Source organism: Pundamilia nyererei, unplaced genomic scaffold (assembly GCF_000239375.1).
Source record: "Pundamilia nyererei isolate P.nyererei 1_Seehausen unplaced genomic scaffold, PunNye1.0 scaffold00214, whole genome shotgun sequence".
Lineage (NCBI taxonomy): Eukaryota > Metazoa > Chordata > Actinopteri > Cichliformes > Cichlidae > Pundamilia > Pundamilia nyererei.
Window position 1 is genome coordinate 211,318 of NW_005187615.1, and position 8,044 is coordinate 219,361.

The window sequence follows — 8,044 nt, forward strand, 5'->3', positions numbered from 1 at the left end:
CCCCCAAAAAAGAAAAAAAAAAAAATCCCACATGCATACTACCCTTTAGGGCTAAGCCCCGGGTGTTTCAAATGTCTGGCTCCGCCTCTGCCCTAAAGTAATACATCAGAATTACAAACACTGCCAAAATGGTTGGTTAAATTACAGGAGCCTGTCTGTCAGTTTAATATATGTCTCAAATTCCCAATACTACCCTGAACAATAGCTGTATTATACTGTGTGAGACATTAACCTCTCCAATTGAGCTGTGTAACAGACAGAGGCAGAATGGGTAGTTGGACAAGTGCTTTTGAAATGTAGAGATGGATTTTGTGCTGTGTATTGCTTACATTATAAGAGAGTGGTGAGTTCTGTACTTATATTAATGATGATAACTATTTTGGCATAATTTGATAAACCTCTAAATGGTGAACTGCCTGTTATCATTTTTAATTTATTCTAATTTTACTGGGTCTAGTAATTTAACGGTTGACATATATGCCAGTAACAAAGAGAAATATACATGAGAAAAGCCAGTGATGTCTGAATAGTTGGTCTCACTTGTTCTTCCACTATTTTTTGCTGCTCTGATATATTACCACTATTTCACGGCCATTTTTATCTTGCTTCTTTTGATTTAGGACAGGGACTGTTATACAAAGCATATCTGTTTTTGTTCCCCTTACTGTGACTTTAATATGTTTTCAATTACTTTGTACAAAGAGAGGTTATAGGGTACGCTGTCCAAGCTTCAATAAGGTTCTGCAATCATTGTAATTTAAGTGCACCATAGCCAGGCTTGTGATTTGAAGCTCAAAAGCTGAAATGTGGAGAGAAGTTGAATAGAAAAGGAAACGCCAGCACTTGGGGAATTTGAAATCAAATTAGTGTAACTCTGCAGCTTTTACTTTGTGCATGCTGGTTTACAATGAATGCAGCTCCTGACAATCTACATGATCAATGCAATCTGTCTCGGTTTTTCTTTTCTTCTTTTTCCCATCCACTGGTTTTGATCTCCTTTTTCTCTTTTTTTCATTTTTCCCATCTGTTTCTCTCCCTCTGTGTTTGCAGAGGTTATTTGGCTGGTGCAAGGAAAGAGAGCTGTGGCAGTTGAGTGTGTACAGATAAGGCGAAGGGAAGAAAGTCATTCAGGCGGTGAGCTTCACTCATTTGTGGGATATACAACTGAAAGGCTACACAGAGGTGCAGACACTGTGAAGGTACTGTGTTTGTTAGTGTGTGTGTATGTGGTTGTGTGTCTATTGTATTTGGGGACGAGTGTAAAGTAGTACTAACTGCAGCACTTGTGGGCATTTTTAATCATTTCTTGTTTGCAGCACTGAAGACTTTTAGTTGGATTGAAGCTTTCCTTTTCAGAGACTTAAAAAGTTAGTTTTAAGTTCAAAGGAACATGTGTGGTATTTGTCAACTGTCATTATTTTTTAAGCTAAGTCTCCACATAACTGTCTTCAAGGATATCTGCTGTCTTTTCATTTTGGGTCTTCAGCTAAAAAGCTGTCTTTTCACTTTTGGTTAATATTCTGTTATTTAATCTTACTCTTAAAAGTTAGGGTTATTATGGAACATTGGTATACCGAAGCTATAGTACTGTGTGCTCAGTATAATTAACTATAGCCTTGAAATATTTTATTTCCTTTAAAAATGCGATTCTGGACTAAAATCATATTATTGTATTATTTATTCATTTTTCCTATTTCTGCTCAAATCTTAAGCAAAATAGTGATATGTTTATGAGTCACTACATTTTTCCATGTTAGAAATTATATGCCATAATAGTGGGCCATAGATATCATAATGTAAGTGGTGTGATAAAAGCTATTTGAAAATTTGCAGCACACTCATTTTCTGGTAATTGTGGGGATCAGAGGAACTATAAAGAAAACACTGATCAAGCATCTTAGTGCACCAATAAGGCCTTCTTTCTAATGTGGAGATATATTGAACGAAAGCCAGCGGCAATATTTAAAATGTCTTGGAGGACTTTTTAAAACCACTGATGAGTTTTTTCTACTTACATTTACATGTAAGAAAGAACATTTATCCACAAACTTTGTAATGCTGAAATTTAAGTAAGTTGAAATTTAGTGTTATCTTCCAGTTTACACACAGGATGCAAATCTCAAGCATGGATTGGAGCTGTCACTTGAGAAAACGAAAAACAGAGGAAATCAGTTTAGGCTTAAGGGAAAGAAAGTTGATGCTCACAAAGTAAGAGATGGATAAACAAAGCTATCACGACATTTTCAAGTGTCAAGAACTATAGTGAGAAATATCATCAAGAAATTCACACAGTGCAGAACATGCCTGCCAGAGCAAACATTTCAAAGACTCTAGTCTTGTTTGAAAGAAAACTAGTGAGAGATGTGTCTTAAGACCCCAGTACAACTGGCAGCACATGAGTGAATCGCTCAGGCAAGTCGGGAATTGTGGTATAAAAGAAGACAATCAAAAGAACCCTACACAAGAATGGATTCCGAAGTTGCAGTGCAAGAAAAAATTCCACTTCTGCACAAGAAAAAACCTGCAAGCTAGACTGAAGTATCCTAAGGACAATCTGGATGGAGAATCTGCATCCAGATTGTCTGACAAAGTGCATCCCTCGGTCAGATACGATGAAGCTAGAGCTAGAGCTCTTTGGCCATAAAGACTTGAAGCCCATTGAAAATCTGTAAGTTGAACTGAAGACCAAGCTCCATGCCAGCAGACCATCAAATCTAGAGGAGCTTGAGAGATTTCCCAAGGAAGAATGGGCGGATTGCTCTGGAGATGTGTGTGAGACTTGTTGAAAACTTAAAAATAAATCACTGCAGGCTGTTATCAAAAGCATGTTATCACGCTTTGGATAACAGCCTGATAACAGCATCAGTTAGCTGATGCTAACTGACTGTTAGCATCAGTGGGTTTAATCATTTTAACCCTGGTAGTTCTTGTTTTTTGTGAAATAATTTTATTTTTGCTTGGAAAGTAAAATAATGTAAGGATCCAAAATAAAACTAGGATGTTTGGAAAAGCTGTGTTTAAAAAAAAATCCTTGCTCTATTTAACAGCACTTAGGAAATATTTGAGGAAAGAAATTTCATTTCATAGGGAATCCTAGCTAATTCTTCCTTAGCTGTACTATATGTTGCAACTTTTCTAATCCTGGCACAAGAAGACAAAAAGAACGTTCTCGTTCTTTTTCTGGATTTCTGTGAGGGAAATGAGACTTTTCCAACCCAGAAAACACACTAGTGAACATCAGAATATGAAATTCAGAAAAAAAGAAAAAAAAATCTGCAGGTTTACTTGTGTTTATTCTTCTTGCTGACTTTCTCAGGAAGCATTGAAAACTGACTCCTTGCAGAACTTAGCAATTAGGTGAGAGTAAGTTCTCTTTTGTCAAATATGTTGTGTATGTGTATTATTACAACGTATAGGAGTTTAGGTTTCAATTATATATAACCCTATAATAGTCACAACTCTGACTATTACAAGTTGTAATTACATTAAATGTTCAGTTCTCCATTGTGGTTTTTGTATGTTGGATTAAGCAATACTCTACCAGACTGATGTGTTGTAATGGATGGTGATCAAGATTGTCTTCATATTGTTTAGTATTTGCAAGTCTTTTTTTTTTTTTTTTGTCTAATTATGAAATGGAGCCAAATCATATTTTTCTTCAGTGTCAAGATTTGAATAAATGAGTGCATAAAAGTGTTAGGGTATTGATTTTATTCTTCCTTTGGAAGCTCGTTGTTAAATGTCAGAATGAATGATAGCACTTAGTATACCTTGCCAGATAGTGTCCATGAGTTATTAAAGTGGGAAGATGGAGCTTTGCCCACATTTTACTTCACTTCATTGCTTAGTGAAGATAGAATATGTGTCTTTTCAGATATAAACACAGTTATGAGTATGCATCGTTTAATTAAGAGCAAGTAATAATAAGTATTTAATAGTGGTTATATACCGCCCAACCTCAGCTTTATTATGTATTTATTAACACATTAATAAATCTTACACAGCCAAGTAAGTTGCAGATTATCATTTGAAGTGTCTGCTATGATCAATTATGATTATTATTGTTATTGTCTTGTACTACTGTTGTCTTTTCAAGTAACTTAGAGGTACTGCTGGATTGAAATGTTTAATCATTTCCTGATGGTCTTACATTTCGAAAGCACATTTTGTTTGTTTCAGATTTCACATTATTTTTATGTATATATTTCTGAATGTCTTAATTCATCAAACTCTACATTTTATTAAAGGTAAACTGATAGATTTTATCTGACTTAGAACAATTGTACAAGTATAAACCTATATTAATACTGTGCACCCGTGTATTATGGGCACCTTCATCCTGCAGCTGTTGTTTGTCCTGAACTGATTTTTGTACCATAAGTTAATTTCAGCTGTAATATTGTTATATTTTTCCAGGTATCAGAAGGTACCATGGTCACAAGAAGCTTCAGTACTGCAGGATGCAGAGCTCTCACAGTGTGTGTAGCGCTTTCCCACTTCAAACTTCCTCTCATTTTCTGTGGTCACTTCCTGGGTGTCCATGGTCAAGGTAAGAAAACCCCCCCAAATTAAACTCTGTTTCTACTACACTGTGCTATGAGGCAGGAAACATGAAAAGGACCAGCTTTTATTTATAGTTCAGGACCACTGTAATCAGAAGAACATCGGTGTTTCCATATACAATCATTTATATTTCTTAGTAAGGCCCTAGTGAGGCCTTTCCTGCCCTTCGACTTGCATATATCAAAAGCATAGGGAAGCATGGGAAGCATGGGAAGAACTCACCTCTCTCACACTTTCTGCTTCAATTGATATCAAATTTGTTATTTATAAAGTATCAGTTGTTCTCTGGTTCCAGGTGGATGTGTTTTATTTTGCATTGTATTGTTGGAAGGTCATTTTCACTTGAATTTTTTAAAAATTCATTTTGGTCCCAAAACACAATAAGAGTAAACTTAAAGACTCTGCAACATCATATCCTAGGTGGAAGCACCAGTGACGCTATATGATGAGGTATGTAAGAATAACAGTTTGAATGTTGTTTTATATTTTGATAGATAAGTAATACAGCATGTTAAAATCTGTACATAATCTATATAATGTGCAATAGCACACTATATGAGATCCATAGTGAGCTGCAGAGCAAATTTAATCCCCATATCCTAGAGAGACAAGGCCACTATGCCCTCTGTTGTCAAGGCACTCCACTGGCTTCCATCCCTCCCTGTGACTGGTGTTATTTATAGCATGGCAGGAATAGGTACACTAACAAGTGACAAAAGCTTAAAATATACACGCACACGTATACACACTCACATATTCTGAAGAACAGACACTAGTGCACACTAGTTCCAACTTTCAGGGGTGGTAAGGGGCAGCAACAAGGTTAATGCATGAGAATCGAGTGCGGGGTATTCAGTCTTTATAAAATTAGCTCTGATTAATGGAGCTCAGCTGTGGCATGTGCCAGGGTAAAATGTGTGGGAGGACAGATGAGGACATTCCACACCAGAAAAAATAATTGATCCATCTTAAGAAGCAGATATTAAATACTTGCCACAGTTCAGTTACTATTCTTTTTTAAACTGCTTTGTCTGTCACAGTAATACTGAAACATTTTTACTTAATGCTATAATCCACACTTGCTTATCAGATGCTTGCTTATCAGACAAAGAAAGCTTCCCACAGATCTTTTGACCTTAAACCCTGAAAGTTAGTTTTATAATTGGCTGAAAGCTAAAAAAAAAAAACGTGTTTGTGGTTGACATCTGGTTATTGGCTTCCCATGCTTCTATGCCTTCTGTTGAGGATATGGTATTCTTGTCAAGGTGAACTGCCTGCTGCAGAGACACAGGCAGGAGATTTAGCTTGTTCTCTGTGCTGCCAGTTTGCTATGCTCTTCACATGTAAGTAATGACACATCACATTATAAATAAATAAATAAACTGAAATAACTAAATCTAGTAGTTTTTACCCCTCAGTCATAAAAGGCTGATAGGGTATGGTAGTCAGCCTACTGGCCGGGCGGGCGTGTGGGCAGCGTGGACACCTAAGATTTTGAAAGTAATAACTCGAGAACAAGGCGACATAGGATTATCAAGGTTAAATCTTGGACAAGTTCGAATCACGGTGTCCTTGAGCTCAAGGTACAGGTCAGAGGTCAAGTTTTCTGAAAACTTTGTGAATGTGATAACTCGGGAGCAAGGAGACATATTTTGAATTAGTGTGTCTACTAGGAGGCTGAAGGGTAGCACTGCCAGTTGCTATTTTTTGACTATAAACATTAGACACTAAAACCACCAACATGGGTCATGGACTGCACTCCTTTCCTGCAGTTCTCTGCAACCTGCCCAGTTCTCCATGGTTATAGTTGTCTTTATAGTTGTGGCTCTAAAGTTAGTACAAAGCACAGCAGCAAAGCTATTCACCAACACTTCACTTGAGTCCTTGCAAAATTACTTTGGCTTCCTATTCACTACTTCGTCTTTTTCTAACTCGTCTCTTTAGGGGTCGCTACAGCAGATTATCTGCCTCCATCTCACCCTATCCCCAGGATCCTCTTCTGTCACACCAATGCTCTGCATGTCTTCCTTCACTACATCCATGACTTTTCTCTGTGTTCTTACTCTTTTCCTCCTGCCTGGCAGCTACATTTTCAATATCCTTTGCCCAGTTAATTATCTTTTCATTGCAAAAGCCATCTCAGCCTTGCATCTTTAACTTTGTCTCCACAGCTGTGCCTCTGATGTAGTCATTTCTAATACTGCCCAGTTTTTGTTCACTCCGAGTTAAGATTTTAGCTTCTTCAATTCTGCCACTTCAGCTCAGCCTCCTGTCTTTTTGTACACATCATAGCAGATCTCGCTACCATCTGGTAAACCTTCCCTTTAACTCTATTCTTCAGCCACAAATCACTCCTGAAATTCAGTTCACCCTGCTTGAAACCTGCTTGTACATTCTGTTGCTGTGAATTGTTGACCCCAGGCATTTAAACTCATCCACCTTTATTACCTTTGCTCCTTGCATCTTCACTTTAATCTTCACTTCAGTGCATGCTCCACTTTATTTCTCAGAACAATAACTGATTCACCCTCAGAGTGGAGAATCAATTACAAAGGGGGGACTGTGTATTCACCATTTCTTTGGAACAAACTTTCTTTTATCATTAAATCAATAAAAGCTGTTCCCCATTTAAAAAAAAGAAAACAAAAAACGCCTGTGCAATTTGATTTTTGTGTAATTTCTTATAATATTTTCTTAAAATTTTACTCTAGCCTCTTTTTCACTTGTTTGTATTTATATTTTTCTTTCATTCATTTTATGTATTTTGGAATGTTATTATGTGTCTTTGAAGCAACTTATAACTTACACATGACTTTGGTCAGTATTATTATTATTGTTATTATTTTAGATCTTGCTGATGATAGGACAGCCTTCATTACAAAATATGTATAAGTTAGCCAACTAGGTAAGGTTATGCTGATTACTATGAGGTCAGAATGATGCCTTTGGCAGTTCCAAGTATACAGTAAGTAGTCCTGTTGTTTGTTTTATTTATTAAATTTTTTTAAATATCCCACACACTCCAAAATTTACTATATGATGAATAAACCTCTTTTAAGAAAAATGATGAAATATGCAATATGATTCAAAATGACCACTTTGGCATTTTCCAGTGTAAACACTGTTTTGTAAGATAAGCATTTTTGTCAACACACTGTAATACTTTTGGCTGATGTAAATCAGCGTCACCCAGAGGTATGAGCTCATGTTACTGCTGCACTCATTCTTAATTGCACTGGTTAACTGCATCATCAAATAGCCTAAAATAGGAAGTGTACTGTATGCTCATCTTGTGCCATCATATAAAACTGTCATGCAATTTTAATACATCCGTTATAGTAATTCTGCCAAGTCACGATCTCTGATTAAACAATCAGTGTAAATGATATGCAAGTAATTTCTTAGACACACTGGACAACCCCGGGAACAGCACTGGAGGCACTTCAAATGCTTGTAATGTGCCAAAAGACAACTCTGCCTT